This window comes from Bidens hawaiensis, unplaced genomic scaffold (genome assembly GCF_021521415.1).
Source record: "Bidens hawaiensis isolate Kalapana, Puna unplaced genomic scaffold, B.hawaiensis_p1.1 tig00006055_1, whole genome shotgun sequence".
NCBI lineage: Eukaryota > Viridiplantae > Streptophyta > Magnoliopsida > Asterales > Asteraceae > Bidens > Bidens hawaiensis.
In genome coordinates this window covers 843,124-865,972 of record NW_027491399.1, presented here as the reverse complement: position 1 = coordinate 865,972, position 22,849 = coordinate 843,124, and the positions used below count along the sequence as shown (strand labels likewise).

The following is a 22,849-nucleotide window of genomic DNA, read 5'->3' as shown; positions in this document are numbered from 1 at the left end:
TTTAAAACAAACAAAATAAACACAATGGTTCGTCGACATTGTTGTTTTCGCTGGCTCTTGATCCGGATCCGGAGGATTCTCCTTCCTTCTTAACCATTTTCTTCGGGCAACTCCTCTCAGTATTATTTCTCAAAGTCGAATTGGAGACGGCTTTATGGAATGCGTTGCAATATTAGCAACGCGCGTATTTTGGATCATCGACATCAAGCATAAGTTATAGTATTGCCAAATCGCGGGGGCTTGGGTGGTTTTAATTATCATTACAACGTCGTCATGACTGGTCATCATGAATTTGAAGTTTAAAGTTGTAGATTAAAGTTACACTTGGGGAAAAAGGGTGTAATGTTTCATATTTTCATCGTGTATTTATACTCAATTCTTAATGAGTTATATTACTAGTTCTAGAATCTTTTGAATTCTAATTTTCAATCAAACGGTGCATTAAATGTAAATTAGGAAAGCAGTTTTTTATATTTAATGCATTAATTGTGTCTCAAGTCTCAAACAAAACATAGCATCCAAGTTCTGAATTCCAACATGTAAAACCAGTTATTCAACCGATTCATTAAAAACCTGTCGGGAACCAACCCGAACCGGTTACAGCAGTTTGTGAATTTTAATGTAAAAACCTGGGTCAGGTTCAAACCGGTTTGGACCAAAAAACGTTTTGACTTTTTTGAATGAAAACCTGTTCATTTTAACCCGAAACCGGTTTAGGTCAAAAAAACCTGTTTGTGCACCTCTACTAAAGACTACCCGAGGTCCCGAGGCAGTTATAGTCGATGCTCCTTATCGTTTTAATAATTAAGACAATTATTGTTGGGTCCATATTTGGTGGTTTGTACTTAGTTATATGTTTACTGGGTTTCGTATTAGGCTATGAATGTAAAACCGAGATCCTTATGGATCTCGGTGGGCTTTGGGATATGGTTGGGCTAGTGTTTTGGTTTCCCTAAAATAGATCTTATTGTATAGGGTTTTGTGGTTGAACACTTTGAGAGCCACCACCTAGAGAGAAATACCGATTTGTGTAATCTCATCTACCAGACAGTTTAATAATAAAATCATGTGCATTGGGAGTATTACATCGTGTTCATTATATTTATATATTTCGTATCATTGCTCTTGAATCACCACTATGTTAGGATTCCGCACTAACATCATGTTCAGGTTGATATCATAGTTGTAGTGATCCAGATTCGGGACTTACAATTGGTATCAGAGCCTTAGGAGAATTCAGGCTCGTTATTGTGATATTAACGGATTCAAGATATCAAGGTTTGGTGGTGTTGTTGATTTTTCCGGCGAGTTGTATTTCGGAGAAGAGATAGTGGTATTTTTGGTGAGAGATTTGTGGTGTTTTGGAAACAAATCAAATCCCATTAATCTTGGGAGTTTGTTACAGTTAATATTCTGCTGATTCTCTGATTTTCGGTCTACATGATCTGTTTTCGGCCAAGATTTAGTCATCATTTCCGGCCAAAGACAAGGGTTTTCGCCCGTATTTGTTCGTTCTCGGTCAGATCAGCGAGTTCTCGGTCAACCGATTTTTTTCGGTCAAACTTTGTTGTTCTCGGTCAACCTTGGATATCTGTCAACATCTAGTTTTCGGTCAAACTTTGTTGTTCTCGGCCAAAGTGATGTGCGAATATATATATATATATATATATATATATATATATATATATATATATATATATATAAATAAATAAAACACAAGTCCAACTAAGCTTTAAAAACCAAACAATCTATCCTAGTTCACACAAACGGCAAGTGTATCGGTCGCGTATAGCACAGATGAGGAAAGTCCGGATATCGAACTCGAAGACACGTGAAAACGTTTATAATCACTAAACTCTAACCAAGACTCACCAAAATATTTAATTGATTTTTTTAGAATTGATTTAACTACTTAACTTAACTAAATGAAAACTTTTAACAAAACTTCAGAAACTTTGACTGCAGTGATAAAAACGTCTACCTAGATAAGAATCATATTGAAGGAGATGACAAGACAATGGATTGAAAACTCTATCGACACCGGTTCTAAAGGATGACACAACTAAGGTTCGCTCAAGAAGGTCAGATCACCTCTCGGTCTCACTAACAAACTCTAACTTATCTTAGTTGATTTTAAGAACAAACCGGGAAAACAAATTATTAACGTGTTCTAATGCCGACTCACCTCTCGGTCTCACCGACACACTAGCCTAATGGAAACGAATACTACGCAACCAAGGATAGAGGAACAATTCAAATTAACTTAAACTAGACCAACTAATCGCTCAAACACCCAAACCCGACAAGAACAAAACCCGCTCTTGCGCGATCTTAATTCTAACAAGTAAAAGTAATGAGACGAGTTTACTTCTTATCACCTCTCGGTCTCTAAGAAGGTGTTTCACAAATGATTTTATCTAATTAATTTACCCACTTATCCCTACGGTTGTACTTCCCGCAAATAAACCTTAAACACAAAGTAAAGAGCCTTAAACATGCAACAACTAATCAAAACCGATTCAATTAATTAAAGCACGAGGTTATTAGGTATAATCAAACAAAACACAGCCACTAAACACAATTTAATTTACTGTTAAATCAAACTTTACATTAAGAATTTAAGCAATGATCATTAACAATCCATATTACTAGTCAAAACCTAACAATATTCATCAAACCTAGGTAGAACAAACAAGATTAGCTACTCATTAAGTTTGGACAGCCATTAACATTCAAGTAAAACATCATAAACATCAACATAAACATAATCAAACTCATTCAAGATCCGAGAATAACTAATTCAAAGTCAAACAATCAATTACTTGCAAAACAATCCAAAGAAAAAAATCAATTCAACTAGTTAGGGTTCTTGAACAAAAAAAACAAAGTTTAAAGATGATTACTTAAGGTTTATATGGCTGAGATTATCAATGTATTTGACGCCTAGCAGTTGCACAAGACTCTCCTAGGTGTTCTTCTTCCTCTCCAGCCGTCACAACAGCCACCACAGCCGCCACAAACTCTTTTTTTTTCTCTTCCTTTGCTACTGCCGATCGCAACCTTGGCAGGAGTTAGGGTTCTTTTTTTAATTTCGGTTTTAGGGCTGGATAATGGCTGAAAACTAAGTTAATTAACTTAATATAATATCATGTAAGGTTTCTAACTTGTGAGCTTGGGTCGGGCCTTGAGTTGTAGCTTTAAAACTTGACCAAAAAGGCCCCTAATGTCTTCCAACTTAACTCTTTTTCACCATCTTTCATAAACCTACAATTAACATTTAAACTTTGTAAATTATTGCACTTAACCCCCAATACTTTCATAAAATAAGCAATTAAGCATAAAAACCATGATAAAATCATAAGGAAAGTAAGTGTGTTTTAGTACACATCAAACATCCCCACACTTAAGAGTTATTCGTCCCTAAAAAAGATTTGACTGCAGTTGGATCAGAATCGGAAAATCAAAGTCAAATCAAACATATGGGTTAGATTTTAAAGCTCCGAAAAACGCAAAAACCGCGATCATCGATATTGTTGTCCACCTATACCCATGCCTTTATCTTTACCGGGACAAATAAGATCCGACAATAATATTACTTAGTGGTTCCCGCTTATTTTCAGCTTTTACCGAACCAGACCACCCCAACTTGACTTAAACCTCAAAATTAGCAGAATTAAAATTTTTATTGCTCAAATTTTTTATGAATAGTTAAGAGGATCAAGGGTATTGTTTATCCACCTAAGCTTAAGCATTAAAGTCTACCAAGCAGCCATTAGATACGATAAGGTTTAATTTATTAATAGCTAGTGTTCCCCACAACATGACATACCCCCATTATCAAGCAATACCCCAAATTCATCACCATAGGTGAGTATGCAAAATTTCATATGTAGGGCTTACATGTAGCGTGTCCCTTGTGGTCCGTTTCTTAATGGTAATGAGACGCGAGCAAGGGGACCCCACATGGCTAACAGCGTGGATGATCAATTCTGTAGTGTATTTGTACTTTTGTACTTTTGTGATCATGTTTATAGACTTATAAGGGTTTTCTCTTTGGCTTTATTTTAAATATCCACAACCCCACTTAGGAATTGTGATTACCCAGATAAATAGATTGCATACAGACCCATGGTCTCCGGACCCGAAGCATCCCATCAATACAGGATTTAAGGTTATAAAATCATACGCCAATGAGGTGTAAAACACTAAACTAGCAGTTTAAGATTTATATCACAGGCTACACGGCATACTCTAACGTTAAACCTACCCAAGCATCATATGATAACGCATTCAAATTTTTAAAACTCATGATATTTCCACTTTTTTCATACCAAAATTTGAGGCTTGAGTATGGCCCGACCTTTCATTGCTTATTTTCCACGGACAAAACGCTTTACCCACAAAAGATTTCCGTTTTAACCGTTTTATCAAATTTGCCCTTTCATTTTCAAGGCTGAGCCTACCGACACATCCCAAGTTAAGTGCGTTTTCTTTTATTTATCTCATATTATTCGCGGCCGCAACCTCGGGTGAACCAGTTTCAAAACGCCATCAGAGCTACCATGCGCATAATAATACCTGTAAAAACTCAAACTCGCTCGCATGTAGCGGCGTACGAAACAGAAAACAAAAACATAAAAAATAAACATATTTTTGTGTTTTTGTATTTTCTAATTTTTTTGATTTTTATTAAATATTTATTTTTTTGTATTTTTATGCTTTTATAAATATAAATAAACATAAAACAAATAAAAACAGATAATAAAGAGAATCATAATACAAACTCTATAACTCGGGCTGTCTCCCGAGTGATGCATCCATCACGCCTATTTCTCGATGAATGAGTCAAGGTAGAACACCTCGACTGTCTGATCAGTTATCGGCCCTCCTATTTAGTGCTTCAATCTATGGCCGTTCACCTTAAACTTCCCGCTTCGATCTTGTATCTCAATCGTGCCATACGGGAAAACCTCAGTAACCATGAACGGTCCCGACCATCGGGATTTCAACTTTCCCGGGAATAACCTCACCGTGAGTTATACAGTAAAACCTTATCCCCACACTTGAACTGCTTATTTCCCTTCAATTTCCTGTCATGCAGTTCCTTCGTATGCTCCTTATACCGAAATGATTGTGCATATGCGTGATCCCAGAGCTCCTCTAATTCGTGTAATTGATGGAAACGATGACCCTCTGCGGCGGGTAAATCAAGATTAACCCGTTGAAGGGCCCATGAAGCGCGGTGTTCCAATTCAACAGGAAGATGACAGGCCTTCCATAAATCATCCGAAATGGTGTGGAACCAGTCGGAGTCTTGTAGGCTGTACGGAAGGCCCACAGAGCGTCATCTAATTTGTCGGACCAATCCCGATGATTTGAACCAACCGTTTTCTCGAGAATATGTTTGATTCCCCGATTACTCACTTCTACCTGCCCACTAGTCTGTGGGTGGTAGGCGGTCGCAAGCCGATGGGTGACCCCATAACGCTTCAACGCCTTATCCATCTGAGAGTTGCAAAAGTGAGTACCTCGATCACTGATCAAGGCTTTCGGGACTCCAAAACGAGCAAATAGACTTTATAGAAAACGGACTACCACTCGGACATCATTGGTGGGTAAAGCTTTGGCCTCAACCCACTTAGACACGTAATCGACGGCCACGAGTATGTATTTGTTTCCACGCGAAGATGGAAACGGTCCCATGAAATCAATACCCCAAATATCAAAAAACTCACAAACTTGAATGGCATTCTGGGGCATTTCGTTTCGCGAAGAAATTTGCCGACACGCTGGCAACGATCACAACTCTTAACGAACAGATGAGCATCCTTAAAGATAGACGACCAGTAAAAACCAGAATCAAAGACTTTCTTTGCCGTAGAACTCACACTGTGGTGACCTCCAGTCGGTCCCACATGACAATGGCTTAAAATTTGCCATCCTTCCATGACATCTACACACCTTCTAATAAGCTGATCGGCACCAATGCGGAAAAAATATGGATCGTCCCAAAGGTAAAATTTGATGTCAGCAAAGAATTTCTTCTTTTGCTGGTAAGGCATCTTTGGGAGGTATCCGTCAGCGAGATAGTTCGCGAAATCAGCAAACCATGGAAAACCTTCCTCTTGTGCAGTAACAAACATCAGACTCTCCGTCGGAAAACGATCTTCAATCCTAACTTTTGAATCTCCTAAATTAACTCCCTCTAGACGTGAAATATGATCAGCCGCCACATTCTCGGCCCCCTTTTTATCACGGATCTCTATATCGAACTCTTGAAGCAACAGGATCCATCGGATAAGACGAGGCTTAGCATCCTGCTTGCTGAAAAGATATCTAATAGCGGCATGATCCGTATAAACAATCGTTTTGGACAAAACCAGATAGGACCTAAATTTGTCGAAAGCGAACACCACAGCTAAAAGCTCTTTTTCGGTGGTGGTATAGCTTTCCTGTGCGCCATTTAAGGTCCGACTCGCATAGTAGATCGGATGGAAATGTTTATCCTTCCGATGTCCAAGAACTGCTCCGACTACGAAGTCGCTTGCGTCACACATCAACTCAAATGGTAACGACCAGTCGGGAGCAACCATGATTGGGGCGTTAATGAGTTTGTCTTTTAGAAGATCAAACGCCTCGATACACTGCTCAGAAAAAACAAATGGAGCATCCTTCTCCAAAAGTTTGGTCATGGGTCTCACGATTTTAGAAAAATCTTTGATGAACCGGCGGTAGAACCCGACATGACCTAGAAAGCTATGAATTGATCTCACAGAAGTAGGCGGGGGAAGATTAGAATTGGTCTCGACCTTTGCCCGGTCAACCTCTATCCCCACACTTGAGATCCGATGACCTAGAACAATGCCCTCGCGAACCATGAAATGACACTTCTCCCAGTTAAGGACTAGGTTGGTGTCAACGCAGCGGGACATCATCCTCTCGTGATTTGATAAACAATGATCGAAGGAACTCCCAAATACGGAAAAATCGTCCATGAACACCTCCATGGAGTCCTCGATCATATCATAGAAAATGGCCACCATACACCTCTGGAATGTGGCCGGAGCATTTCAAAGTCCGAACGGCATACGTTTGTAAGCAAACGTTCTGTAAGGACAGGTGAAAGTGGTTTTCTCCTGGTCGTCAGGAGCTATCGGAACCTAGAAGTACCCGGAGAAACCATCTAGGAAGCAGTAGTACTGCTGACCTGCTAAACACTCTAACATCTGATCAATGAATGGGAGAGAAAAGTGGTCTTTCCTGGTGGCAACATTCAGTCGGCGATAGTTGATGCAGACTCGCCATCCCGTCACAGTCCTCATGGGAATAAGCTCGTTACTCTCGTTGGTGACGGCAGTTATGCCACCCTTTTTAGGAACCACTTGGACTGGACTCACCCAAGAACTATCAGAAATGGGGAAAATGATCCCCGCATCAAGGAGTTTAATGATCTCCTTCTATACGACCTCTTGCATTTTCGGATTAAGCCGCCGTTGCGGCTGGACGACAGTTTTGAAATTTCCTCCATGAGGATTTTATGAGTGCAAAATGAAGGGTTGATACCCTTGATGTCGATAATCTTCCATGCAATAGCCTCCTTGTGCTCTCGTAGCACCCTCAACAACTTCTCCTTCTCGACCTCGGTCAAAGCAGATGCAATGATAACCGGAAGCTTCCTCTCTTCATCTAAAAATGCATACTCAAGGTGGGAAGGTAAATCCTTAAGCTCTAAGGAAGAAGGAGGACTCTCGAACGAAGGTCGGTCCATCGGATCGTCTCGCACGATCTCAGCAGACACGCCAGATTTAGGGACATGCGACTCAGTGTCGTCATCTAAAGACTGATTGGTCACGGCAACCATTTCAATCTCCGGAATCTCCCTATCGAGAATCTGGGTGTCGGAGGCAGACCTTCCACAAATTTCGCTGAGAAACTCCCCGACATGCTCCATGATGGTATCAATGAAGTATAAGGAGTCATCAGCAGACTTGGGGTGTTTCATTGACTGTCGAACGTCAAAGGTGACGTTCTCATCCCCAACTCTTAAGATTAATTTACCCTCGCAGACATCGATCTATGCCTGTGCAGTGGCAAGGAATGGTCGGCCCAAGATGAGTGGGACACTATCGTCATCGTTCATGTCCATGATGACAAAGTCCACCGGGAAGATGAACTTGTCGACACGAACAAGCATGTTCTCGACCACCCCTCGGGGGTATTTCACAGAACGATCAGCAAGCTGGATACTCATACGGGTAGGCCTCGGTTCGCCTAGTCCCAACTTGCGATACACGGAATACGGCATGAGATTAATACTGGCACCAAGATCTGACAGCGCATGGACGACCGTATTATCACTCTAGATGCAGGTAATTGTGAAACTCCCAGGATCGGACATCTTTTCTGGTAACTTTCTTTGCAAGACTACAGAGCAACCAGCACTCAGAGGAATGGAAGAGACTTCGGCTAACTTCTCTTTGTTCGAAAGAATATCCTTAAGAAACTTTGCGTATTTGGGCATTTGCGTAAGTGCCTCAAGGAAAGGAATATTAAGATGAAGTTGCTTCAGAAGATCAAGAAATTTGGAGTTCTGCTCCTCGTCCCTATCCCTACGGACTCTCCCGGGATATGGGAGTCTAGGTTTGTAGACTCTCGGTGGTGTGCTGGGTAATCGTTGGTTCTCGGCCTGTGCTGAACTTCCGGGGCTGTGCCTCTGATGCACCTTGGCCGGTGGAGACTCCAACTGAATCTCCTCGTCTACCTGCTCCTCTACATCTACCGCAGGCTCGTTAACGACTCCTCTCGCCGCCTCTTGAATCACGGGCTCGCTACGTGCCCCTGCACCGCTCCTTGTCGTCACAGCCTTCGCGAACGCCTTCGGATTTTGTTCAGTGTTACTTGGAAGTGTACCTGGTGACCTCTCATTTAGACGACTTGCTATCTCTCCCATCTGACGCTCAATATTTTGAATTGACGCTCCTTGGTTTCTCATGAATGACTCGTGCTCCCGGAATTTCTCTTGAGTTTCTTTGTGACGGGAGTCCTCTCGAGTCATGAGTTGCGACAGCATCTGTGTCTGCTGTACCATCATCTCCTCTAACGTGGGCTTCTTCTCCCCACTACTCGTTCCCTCACCGGAATCCTGGAATAGGCTCTGACGTTGCTGGAAGCCGGACTGATTTTCGTTCCTCCAGTTGGAATTTTGGTTACCTCTCCACCCCGAATTATAAGAATTGAAAGAATGTTGATTTCGGTTTGGATTATTAACGAAGTCGACTGCCTCCTCCTGGAAACCTACCGGGCACTGAACAGTATCTTGTCCCCCTCTACAGATCTCGCATAACTTACTTTTCACCTGCAAGTCCTTCACGATCTTTGCTAACGCTTCAACTTGTGCCGCAAGTGCGGTGCTCATGTCGACCGAATGCATGCCGCGTGACAGGGAATCGACGGTTTTGGTACTCTTAACTGGTGGTCGCTGGTATCCACTCATGGCTAAACCGTTAAACAAGGCAATGCACTCATCCGTATCCTTCGTTGTCAGTAGGTTACCTCCTGCAGCTGTGTCGAGCATACTCTGAGTTGCGTACGTCACTCCGTTGTAGAACTTCTCAACAACCGCCCAGTCTTGTAGGCCGTGGTTTGGACATAACGCAAGTAGATTTTTGAACCTTTCCCACGCCTCGTAGAAGCTCTCGGTGTCCTCCATCTGGAAAGAATGAATTTGGTTACGCAAACGAGCGGCCTTAGCCGGAGGATAGTATTTTTCAAGAAATTGGGTCTGCATGGCAGCCCAAGTAGCAATGGATCTCTGTGGGAGGGACTCAAGCCACAGACTCGCATGATCAACGAGTGAGAACGGAAAGATTCAGAGTTTTATGGCGTCTTCGGATACGCCAGCAAGATGAAACATGTCGCAAATTCGTGTGATGCGAGTGATATGAGCATGTGGGTTCTCATGGAGTAACCCGTGAAATTGAGCAGAATGAGCAATCGTGTTCAGAACATTAGATGGAATCTGCCAAGTCGTTTGAACTCCTATAGCTGGTGGAGCAATGCTGGATCTCGCGCCAGCATCGACCGGACGGGCCCGGTCTGCAACTGTCCTCCTCGGTGGTGGATTCGCGTCGCCCATAATCCTATCCCTAATGACGGGTTTAGAAAAAGTAGGAGAAGAGAACGTATTACCGACGGATGTAGATGAACTGGAAGACGGTTTGGTACGACGTCTCTCAAGAAGCTCTCTCTCTGGTTCAGGAAATCCTTCAACTTCTGGTGGTCCTAGAGATCGAGTACGTCGCATACAACTATTGAAATAAATAAAAGAAACTATAATTAGCTAAACTATTTTAAACTAACAAACAAAACAAATAAGAAAGACAAGTAGTAAACAAGGCAAGTCCTAACTCGAATCGTTCTTAATACGCCTCAAACCGTGTCCCCGGCAACAGCGCCAAAAACTTGATGTGTGAATATATATATATATGAATAAAACACAAGTCGCAACTAAGCTTTAAAAACCAAACAATCTATCCTAGTTCACACAAACGGCAAGTGTACCGGTCGCGTATAGCACAGACGAGGAAAGTCCGGATATCAAACTCGAAGACACGTGAAAACGTTTATAATCACTAAAATCTAACCAAGACTCACCAAAATATTTAATTGATTTTTTTAGAATTGATTCAACTACTTAATTTAACTAAATGAAAACTTTTAACAAAACTTCGGAAACTTTGACTGCAGTGATAAAAACGTCTACCTACGTAAGAATCATATTGAAGGAGATGACAAGACAATGGATTGAAAACTCTCACGACACCGGTTCTAAAGGATGACACAACTAAGGTTCGCTCAAGAAGATCAGATCACCTCTCGGTCTCACTAACAAACTCTAACTTATTTTAGTTGATTTTAAGAACAAACCGGGAAAACAAATTATTAACGTGTTCTAATACAGACTCACCTCTCGGTCTCACCGACACACTAGCCTAATGGAAACGAATACTACGCAACCAAGGATAGAGGAACAATTCAACTTAACTTAAACTAGACCAACTAATCGCTCAAACAACCAAACCCGACAAGAACAAAACCCGCTCTCGCGCGATCTTAATTCTAACACGTAAAAGTAATGAGACGAGTTTACTTCTTATCACCTCTCGGTCTCTAAGAAGGTGTTTCACAACTGATTTTATTTAATTAATTTACCCACTTATCCCTACGGTTGTACACCCCGCAAACAAACCCTAAACACAAAGTAAAGAGCCTTAAACATGCAACAACTAATCAAAACCGATTCAATTAATTATAGCACGAGGTTATTAGGTATAATCAAACAAAACACAGCCACTAAACACAATCTAATTTATTGTTAAATCAAACTTTACATTAACAATTTAAGCCATGATCATTAACAATACATATTACTAGTCAAAACCTAACAATATTCATCAAACCTAGGTAGAACAAACAAGATTAGCTACTCATTAAGTTGAGATAGCCATTAACATTCAAGTAAAACATCATAAACATCAACATAAACATAATCAAACTCATTCAAGATCCAAGAATAACTAAATCAAAGTCAAACAATCAATTACTTGAAAAACAATCCAAAGAAAAAGATCAATTCAACTAGTTAGGGTTCTTGAACAATAAACAAAGTTTAAAGATGATTACTTAGGGTTATATGGCTGAGTTTATGGATGTATTTGATGCCTAGAAGCTGCACAAGAGTCTCCTTGGTGTTCTTCTTCCTCTCCAGCCGTCACAACAGCCGCCACTTAGTTTTTTTTCTTTTCTTCTTTGCTGTTGTTCCGATTGGAACTATTGAATAGGTTAGGGTTTTTTTATTTTCGGGTTTCTTGGCTGGATAATGGCTGAGAATTAAATTAATTAACTTAATATAATATCATGCAAGGCTTCTAACTTGTGGGCTTGGGTTGGGCCTTGAGTTGTAGCTTTAAAACTTGACCAAAAAGGCCTCTAGAATCTTCCAAATTAACTCTTTTTTCACCATCTTTCATAAACCTACAATTAACATTTAAACTTTGTAAATTATTGCACTTAACCCCCAATACTTTCATAAAATAAACAATTAAGCACAAAAAACCATGATAAAATCATAAGGAAAGTAAGTGTGTTTTACTACACATCAGGGAACTATCAACAATGTTTGTTGAAACGGATTGTTGGTATCCATCCACTAAAATCGGTTATTTGCTTGTTAAGTGAGTGTGCGAAGTAACTTATTTTAAACATTTTTGGGTGGTTTTTACTTGAGTTCTATAATTGTTCAAGAGTTGTGTGGGTTAATACTTGGTAATTCAAGGTTAATCCTTTACAACTTAACTAATCTTAATTGATGTTTTAAGTATGATACTTACAATTCACTTAGTAATTTAGGGGATTGTCTCATCTTTAAAGTGAGTTGTTTTATAAATATTTATCATAAACCACTTGCTTACATAAAATGAAGTTTTAGTTGAGATCATGAAGTTATGCATATATCTTTCTTTAATTATCATGGAATAACATGACTTGGGAATAAGGTGGTATTCCCACATTTAATCAACATAGCAAGCTTACATCACATGTTTACTAGTTAATTGTTAAACCAAGTTAAGAGAAGTTTGAACCAAGATGATATATTTTTATCCTTGATCTTCTATTTAAAATATATAAAAACCCAAAAATATTTTCTCTTTATTTATGTTTGTAAATATTCCTTTAAAACTTACTTATCAAACCAAAACCACTATGTTGTTTACTTCCGGTTAAAATAAATACAACGGTTTGGTAGTAAAAATCAAACGAGTGTGTTCGTGGATTGACACTTGGTTCTTAGCTATACTTTACTACATATACGATAGGTAGACTTTTCATATTTGTGTGTGGTTTAGTTAAGATAATAATCATTTTTATTAATTTAAAACTAGACATTATGTGAAGAAAACCTTTGAAAAACTTAACAAACTTTTCATAAAAACAACTACATCCACATTGCATCAGGGTGCACTAAAGTGAGAAAACAACTTCTTCAAGAATTTCACCACCTCCTAAGCGCTACTTATGTTAAGGCTTGTGAATGAAGTCGGCTACTATGATATAACGGTGGCCGAATGAATTCGGGAAAGGTCCCATGAAGTCGATGCCCCAAACATCAAAAATTTTCACAAGCCTGAATCTGTTGCTGGAGCATCTCATCTCGAGACTGCACCATGTCGTGAGCATCGTGGAAGATGGTTGGCCAAAATGAACTTGCGTCAAAGACCTTCGCGATGGATGTGTATCCATGGTGTGTCGGGCCCTCATGGCAGTGCCTTAGGAGTTTTCGTTCTTCATCACTATACACGCACCTACGCACGAGTTGACCGGCCTCGACACAAAAAAAATATGGATCCTCCTATAAATAATACTCAACATTAGAAAAGAATTTCTTCTTTTGTTGGTGAGTTAGGCCTTTTAAAACGATCACGCTCGTGAGAAAATTCGCGATGTCCGCAAACTAATTATGATCATCGTCACGCATCTCGATATGCATGAGGAACGTGTGGGGGGTCGTCATTTATGTGGAACCCCACTTGTTTCGATGAAGCAGAGCACTCAATACGAGAAAGGTAATCGGCTGCGACATTTTCAGCACCCTTTGTGTCATGGATCTTAGTGTCAAACTCCTAAAACAATATAATCCAACGTATAATTCTTGGCTTCGCATCTTGTTGACTGAAAAGATAACGAAGTGCTTCATGATCCATGAACACAACAGTCTTAGAAAGGACAATATAAAAAAAAATTATCAAATGCAAAGGCAACCATAAAGAGCTCTTTCTCGGTAGTTGTGTAATGCTCATACGCATCATTCAGAGTCCTGCTCACATAGTAAATCAAGTAAAAGTGCTTGTCCCACCTTTAACATAACCCCCCCTCCCCCGAGACAGCAAAATCATTAGCAACACACATCAACTCAAAATGTAGAGTCCAGTCGGGGGCTACCTTGATAGGGACATCCACCAATTTCTTCTTCAACAACTCAAATGCACTAATGCACTCGGAGGAGAAAACGAATGGGCATCCTTTTAGAGAAGCTTAGTCATCGGGCGGGCGAGTTGGGAAAAGTCCTTTATGAATCGCCGATAAATACCCATGTGACCAAGAAAACTTCTAATAGACTTCACCAAATTTGGCGGCATACGGTTAGAAATGGTATCCATTTTGGCTTGATCGACCTCAAGCCCCACATGTGAAATCTTATGCCCTAACACAATGTCCTCCTTCACCACTAAGAACAAGGTTGGCTTCTTCGCATCGAGCCAACATTCTCTCCTAATTTCTTAAGCAATGATCAAAAGAACTCCCAAAAACAGAAAAGTCATCCTTGAAAACCTCCATGGTATCCTCAATCATATAATAAACTCTCGCCACCATACATCTATGAAATGTGATGAGGGTATTACATAGTTCAAAGGGCATCCACCAGTAGGCGAATGTGCCATAAGCACATGTGAATGTCATATTATCCTGATCCTCACGAGAGATGGGGATCTGAAAGTACCGACAATCGTTCTAACATCTGATCAATGAAGGGAAGAGGAAAATAATTATTTCTCGTGGCGTTAATGTGTTTGTGGTAATCAATGCAAACTCTCCATCCTGTGATGGTATGAGTAGGTTTAACTCATTTTTCTCATTCAGCACAACCCTCATACCGCCCTTCTTCGGGACAACCAGCACAGGGCTCACCTATGGAGAATCAGAGATCGGATAAATCAATCCGGCATCAAGCAGCTTCATTAACCATTTTCTTCACAACGTCTTGCATATTACGGTTGAGACGCCTTTGATGCAGCAACACAAGTTTGTATTCATTCTCTATCAAGATCTAATGGGTACAAAAGGATGGACCGGTCCATTTTGTATCCATGATCTTCCAAGCGATCGAACGTTTGTGCCTTTTGAGAACCATGAGCAATTTAACATTCTACTCTCTCTCAACAAACTAGAAGAAATGATAAGAGGCAGGCAGGACTCGCCCTTCAAAAAGGCATACTCAAAATGAGACGGGAGCTCCTTAATATCAATGAAGGTTTTTCCTTAGGCTCGTCAATGTGATCAACATCCTCAATTTTCTCCAAACACTCATGAGGCTCGTGATCTACACCATAGACCAACTCCTCAAGTAGAGGCTCAATGACAAAGTCAAAAATCTCTCCACCAGTCAATTATCCAATGAATCCTCCTCACACGTGTCCTGAAGGTGCTCACGCACACACAAGAGTCAATGGTATCAATGTATAGCACGTCATAATGATCACGTGGGTGTCTCATGGATCTCCCAATATCAAATGTCACCTCCTCATTTCAAACTCTAAGAGTGAGTCTTTTGGTGCATACATCAGTGAGAGCTCTAGTAGTGGCTAGGATGGGACGACCTATGATAAGTGGTATATTTTTATCCTCATCCATGAATTTTTTTGATTTTCCCAGGAAACATGGATTTTTTGATTTTCCCAATCATATTCTCAACTATGCCTCAAGGGTATTTCACTGAACGGTCGGCAAGCTAAATGCTCATGTGAGTTGGCTTAGGCTCACCTAAGTCTAGCTTGAAAAAAAAAACAGAGTAAGGCATCAAGTTTATGCTAGCACCTAGGTCGGCTAAAGCATTGTTAACAGAAAAACTACTAATCAAACAAGGAATGCTAAAAACTGCATGGATCTGTCATTTTTTGGGGCAGTTTATTCTGAAAGACTGTGCAACACTCTTCATTCAAAGTAACACAAGAAAGCTCCTCCAACTTCTTTTTATTTGTGAGGACCTCTTTCAAGAACTTAGCATACTTAGGCATCTCTTTCAAAGCATCAGGGGATGGAAGATTAACGTGCAACTGCTTAAAAAGATTTAAGAAATTCCCGTATTGCTCCTTTATCTTTTGTTTCTTCAAACGGCATGGATATGGAACGGGAGGTAAGTCCTGACTTGCTCACAGGTTGTGATGTACTTGTTGGGGCTAGCCTCTAGTGCACCTCACTAGGAGTCTTAGTCTTGATCTCATCCTCATTCGGTTTTCAAGTGGAAACTGATGAATCGATAGGGGTGGTCGTCCTACCATTCCACAGGGTAATAGCCATAGCCTCAACATTTGAATTCCTCTCGATGTTACTAGGAATGCTACCATGTTGTCTCTTAGAGAGGAGTTCGGCAATCTGTCCAACTTAATTCTCGATGGTCTGAATGGATGTTTTCTGATTCCTCAACTCAAGATCATGCCTCTAGAGAGTCTCATCAATCTTTAGGTTCCTTTGTTTAGCCAATTTGTTTAAGTTCTCAGTCTTAGCCAAAAGTTGGGTTAAAAATCTTTTTAACACTAGAAATAGAATTTTCAACCATATGAATCGTGCTAAACTTAATCTCGAAACTCACATCAATCTCGGGTTGTGTGAGTCATAAGCCATAATCATCAATGGATGGTGCGGCGAAGTCGTCCGTGTGAAAAATGATTGTTCGGGCGGTCCGCCAACAAAAGAAGAATTTCTTGTCAGATGTTAAGTACTATTTTTGGGAGGATCCCTATTTGTTTAGTGTCTGAGCTGATCAACTCGTGCGTAGGTGCATGTATGGTGATGAAGCAATAAAAATCCTGAGACATTGCCCCGACCAGAGGACACCATGGAACCACATCGATTGCGAAGAAGGTCTTTGACGTCGGTTTCTTTTGACCAACCATCTTCTGTGATGCTCATGACACGGTGCAGTCTTCCAATGCTTGCCAGAGGGCAAGCAACATCTCATCACGAGATGAGATGCCCCACTGACCGATTCATGTTTGTGAGATTTTAGATGTTTGGGGCATCGACTTCATGTGACCTTTCCCGGCTTCTTTCTACCACCGTTACATCCTAGTAACCGTAGACATAGTTTCAAAGTGGGTCAAGCTGCAAGCCTTACCCACAAGTGACGCTAAGGCGGTGGTCAAATTTTTGAAGAAATTGTTTTCTCTTTGGTGCCCCCAACGCTTTGATCAGTGACCGTGGGACGCATTTTTGTAATGCCTGGTTAGAAAAGGAATTGTCCCAGTAGATGTTCATCATCGCTTCTCTTCGCCATATCACCCACAGACAAGCGGGCAGGTCGAGGTCACCAATTAGGACATCAAGAGAATCCTAGAGAAGGCGGTTAGTCCAAACCATAAGGGTTGGTCCGAGAAATTGGATGACACTCTGTAGGCTTTCCGTACCGCCTACAAAACACCAATTAGTACGACATCGTTTTAATTGGTGTACGGTAAAGCAGGTCATCTTCTTATTCAGCTCGAGCATAAAGCCTATTGGGCTTTGACAACTGCTAATCTTAATCATGAATATGCGGGTAAAAACAGGCTCTACGACACCCGTTTGAAGGACCACAAACATTTCCAAATAGGCGATATTGTGTTGCTATATAAATCTCACATTCGTTTATTCCCCGAGAAGTTGAAGCCTCAATAGTTCGGCCCCTATAGTGTGAGGCACGTGTTTGACTACGGGATCGTTGAGCTTGGCGATGAAGATGGACAAATCTTCATAGTGAAAGATCATCGTTTGGTGAACCGGTTAATGTTGCACTGGAGGTTCTCTCACTCCACCTCATAAACTAAGTGTGGGAGTGTGAGTCTAGCTATAGACCCCTTAAAATATTTGCATATTCAGGATTTTCATTAGTTTTTACATTTTTGTATGTTTCTCGTTTATTTCCAAATTGAAGAGTTGGTTCTTGACATTCGTTAGTTGTCAGGATACGTGCGTTAGTCTCATAATAGTCAAAATCAGAAGTCAAAATTAGGAAACAACCAACATGGAATAGTGGCGCACTTAAATTGCATGATCGTGCAAGTTCGCAAGGTCATGAAAATGACCGGCATGGGCATGCATACGAAACCGCACGGTCATGCACGGTTTCTAGGTTTTCATGCAAACGAATTTTTAACCCCTATTTCACCCACCTAAGTTCATAATTTTCTAATTCCTAACACTCCCAACCCGATCTCATCACTTTTCCTTCAAGATCTTACAATTCTCTCGAATTCCACATTCAAGGTCTTCCAATTTCTTTGTTTTTGTAGTTTTAGGGATTGTTCATGTTAGTTTGTTGTGTCTTCTCACCAAAGGGGTAAATTTGCCTTGGGTGTGTTTGATTGCGCTCGATTTAGTTAATTGGTTAAATAGTGTGGAATCCAGTTCAAAGGAGATGATGAAGACGAGGAAGAAGATGAGAAAGGTTGAAGTAGAGAAAAAAATTAATAGTGTAGAGCACAAAATTTCGTCTCAAAATTTGAGCAGAAAAAATTTAAACAGAAAAGACATGTTGTTTTAAATTTGAATGAGCATATTTAAAGATTTGTGAATCTCATCGCCCATATCCAAATTAGAAAAACTGAAGAACAATGGGTCATTTTTCATTTTTTTACTCTTCAATATATATTGGTATATTAAGTCATGACAAGCAATGATGTATGTTCCCATAGGTATAAAATGTAATTTAGATTTTCAATAATATTTTGAATTTTAAGTTTAAAATAACTTATTATTCAAAGTTCTAAGCACTTACAAGCCAGCACTTAATAGACTAGTTCATTAACCGGTTCCAGCACTTATTGGCTTAAAATCTATTAACCAACTTAACTGGTTGCTGGCTTAAAATCCCTTAAAACCATTTAAGATCTCAACGCTTCTCAAACAATCATAATTAGTGTGAAGCAAAATAATACCAACCATAAATTTAAGAGAAAATTACTCAGGTAAAGAATTTTAACACCCATTACTGAGATTGTCAAATTTCTTAAAATCTCCTGAAAGAGCTTGGTCGTTGTCGAAAATCAAAATCATCCGACAGACCAGTCAAAATATCCAACGTTAAAAAACTCAGAACGACGGAAATCGAAGCCACCGTTTTTTTACATGAGAAATTGCACGAATCCGACAAATAATCTCCAAAAACGTCATCTCCATCTATAAAATTAGGCACACGACAATTCCTATTAGGGGGGATTAATCAATCAGATTAAAGACAGTTTAAGTAAGATAACAGAATTGTTTAGACATTTTGGAAAAACCATTGTTACTTGAAGAAACGGTCGTCAGGGCTCAAAAATAGAGACAGAAATCGTTAAAAAGTTAATGTTGTTTTAACTTATCAGCAAACTCTTTTAAACATCATTCTAAAAAAACGCTTTAAATAATTTCCAAAATTTCAAAGAAAAAAAAAAGAAAGCAGTAATAATAATAATAATGAAGAAGAAGAAGAAATTAGGAGGCTCAGTCCCTTAGATGTTCATAGAGAGTTGCGATCATGCTCGCAAATCATTACAGGTCTGTATTGGCTCATCATCGCCTAAACTTCTTCAAAACTAAATTTAAATGCATATATAAAAAAAAATAAGTATAGCTGTTCCAGTGATCTCCAACGATAATCGAATGAGATTTGAAAATCTAAAAACAGCACGATTATTGTTGCTTCAAGGGAACGAGTCGGGCAGAAACTGGATTAATTCATGCCGACCAGATAGCGAAGCCATATCACTAATTTGAAATTTTATGGCTCAACTTAACAACATCTGAAAACCTAATTGAAGGAAGATGCCGATGAAGTTGGTCGGCTGGCTTTATAAATACGAGATTAGTTTAGATGGCAGGCTTTGTAACCCTAGCGGGCCTATCATGGACTTTTTATAATACAACAGCCCAATACAAATTTTGCTCCAACATATCTTGTCGAGCTGCATAAACCGGGTATTTTCAGCAAACGAAACCAGGTAGGCTATAGTCAACAAAACTTAAAACCAGGTCGGGTAGGAACCGGTTTCAGGTATAGTCAGGTATTTTGCCAGGTTTTCCGAAGTTTTTTTCGGATAGGATAGGGTCGAGTTCTGACCCAATACAAGTGTGTACTTTAATAAAACATAATTGTGTTGAGTGACTTTCCCGTGTTGAGTATGAGTGTGTGTATTATTATTATTATTATTATTATTGTTATTATTATTATTATTTTTAAATGTTTAGGGACTTTAAAAGTAAGTTGGGATTGAATTTGAAATTGTTTACTGGTTTATTGGCTTGTTCAACAAATCATTTTGAAAAGCCAAGATTCGAGGCTTTTAGAAAACAAAATTTTTTACCCTATCAAAAAAGCTAAAATGAAAATGATTTTTGTAATGGACAAACATCTTTTTAACTAATCGGTTTTTTTTTAAAAAAAAAAACCAATAAGGTGTTTTCAAACTCAATCACAAACATGCTCTAATATAACTAAATTATGTTGAGAGTTTCTTATAAAAGATGATAAACTATATTGTTTTTTATAATAACTAGCCCTACGGTTTTCCGACCCGTTGATGCCAACGGGCGGACAGCGGCCTTTCATTCCCGCTGAGTAAAAGTGACCAAAACAAAATGGAATCGTCACCCGGGGACATGGGCTCGGATCACTCGTTTGGCCCGTTATCGGACCAAACTTATCTACATTGTCTCCATGTGTTCAGACAGAGTTTATTGAGGTGCGGCCCACAAATGGAAAAGATGGTCTCATAGTAGTCGTGTGGCCGACAAACGTCTCACGCAACTTATTCATTGTGTAACGGAGCTTAAAGAAGCCGGGATCAAATTTAAAAAAAGAAAAACCGACCGTTTTTGGGACATTAAGTTCAAAAACGGGGTTTTAAAGATCTCGCGCCTCTTAATCCACGACAGGACCAAATCGTTTTTTCTTATCCTCATTGCGTTTGAACAGTCACATTTAGATTGCGGGAACAAAATAACCTTGTACGTGATCTTCATTGACATTCTGATCAACTCCTAGGAAGATGTCGGGTGCCTACATTATTTCGGTATTCTCGAGCACTAGCTAGGGAGCGACGCTGACGTGGCGGATATGTTTACCGGTTATGTCAAGAAGTTGTTTTTTGATATTAATAATAGTTATCTTTCGGAGCTGTCCGAAAAGGTTAACCGGTTTTATAACCACAAGTGGAATTCTTGGCGGGCGAGTTTGATGCATAACTATTTTAGTATCCCGTGGGCGATTATATCGTTTATTGCAGCCGTGATTCTGTTAATATTAACGTCTACGCAAATGTTTTATGGTGTTTTCGGGTATTACAGACCGCCCTCTTGATGTTGTTGGAATCTTGGAATGCATATGGTTTGATGATTTGTTTTTGTCACATTATTTGGGATTGAAAGTATGAATGCTTGTAATGTTTAAAGAGTTATGTAATTGTATAAAAATATTTGTACAGATTTTGTTGATCAAGTGTTGGAATCTAATATTGTTTCATGTAGATGTTCAAAACCTGATCCTAACATTGTGTTCATTTTCAAGACAATTTTTACAATTCATCTTTTTTTTTTGGAAATCAGGCTGCTGAAGAACACGAACAAAAAATTTAACCTCAACCAAGACACAGTCTTTCATTTATTTATTATAATTTTTGACACGGTACATTGACAACTGCCCATCTATATATACTAGAATAAATCATACTAATCCTACTTAAACTAAACATAAACAACCTGTTCAAATTCAGACTACTACTTTCTACGCGCAAAACATTCAAAAAGTAAACAAATAACTATTCTAAACATTCAAGTTACTAATGAAATCTTATTTAACAAAACTTACATCGTTAGCCCTCCAACTTTCTTTTAAACTCGTTTCAAGATTAACTTTCACCAATTTCTTCTTTAGGCTTGTTCCACCACCCAATGTCAGCCACCACCATCGTCCACTACCACCACCCACCATTCACCACCTACCACCAATCATCCACCACCACCGTCCACTACCACTATCACCGTCCACCACCACCAATTGTTTTAGCTGTATCCAGACGTTAAAAAACAAACAGCCATATTCTTGCAGACTACAAAGGTTTGGTTCACATCTTCTTCTACAGATGTCTGCAGATGTTGTCTGTAGACTGCAGATATTTTACCTCTGGAAAACACAAACAACACCTTAGTCTTAGTATCTTGGAACTATATAATGTCTCAAGATTTTATAGGTGATAAAAAAAGTTTGCGTGATTTAAGTCCTTAAAAAAACTAAAAACTTAGGTAGCACTTATATTTTTATGATCAAAACGAAAATAGCAACTTAGAAAGTATTTGATTGAATTAAATATGAGATTTACATTGTATTAAACGTCTTTAATGACAATTTATTGGTTTAGTGAGTAGTTGAAAATGCTTAGAGTTTTATGTTTCCACTGTTGTCCATCAAAAGCAACTATGAGAAACCGAGCAGCAACATCTCATGATGTCACCGAGCATTTAGAACTTACTGGCACTTGGTAGTAACCACGAGCAATGGGAATTGAGCTCAGCAGCGCATAAACCCTTAGGAGGAACGGAATAATTCAAACTTGCTACATTTAAGTAGCAACCCACTTGCCATTAGCGGGTAATAACTTTCAAAGAGTTGTGGTAACACCGTAACGAGCAACATGTACTTGCTACTACATTGATAGTAGCATAGCAAGACACGATCGTTGAGCAACAACCATGCTCATTTAGTGGTAACCCATATTGCATCCCATACTCTATTGCACTTGTGTGTTGACCAAATGACCCCTAGCCCAAATCTTCAAGTTAACCTTGGAGAGCAAGTTTTACGACTTTTAGGCTTCCGACTAAGGTCCACATGGTTCGTTCTTTCCCCACCACAATTCTTTTCTTTCCCATGCCACCTAACATATTTTAGCATTTGCGGTGTTCCATGGAAAATTACAAAATCTGCATAAAATAGGTGTGAGATAAACAGGTTATTCTTTTTGGGTGTTAATACCTAGTGAAGTACCCAACTTCGCATTCC

The 22,849-nt window shown here is 39.5% G+C and overlaps 1 non-coding gene and 1 pseudogene across 1 annotated transcript; one reads left to right on the top strand and one right to left on the bottom strand.

Annotated features, from left to right (window-relative positions):
- Positions 1-15,952: 15,952 nt before the first annotated feature.
- On the top strand, positions 15,953-21,151 carry LOC143631261 (UPF0481 protein At3g47200-like; annotated as a pseudogene).
- Positions 19,291-19,376, bottom strand: LOC143631292 (small nucleolar RNA SNORD25). The gene has a single exon (XR_013153322.1). It is a non-coding gene; the product is annotated as a small nucleolar RNA SNORD25 (small nucleolar RNA).
- Positions 21,152-22,849: the final 1,698 nt, after the last annotated feature.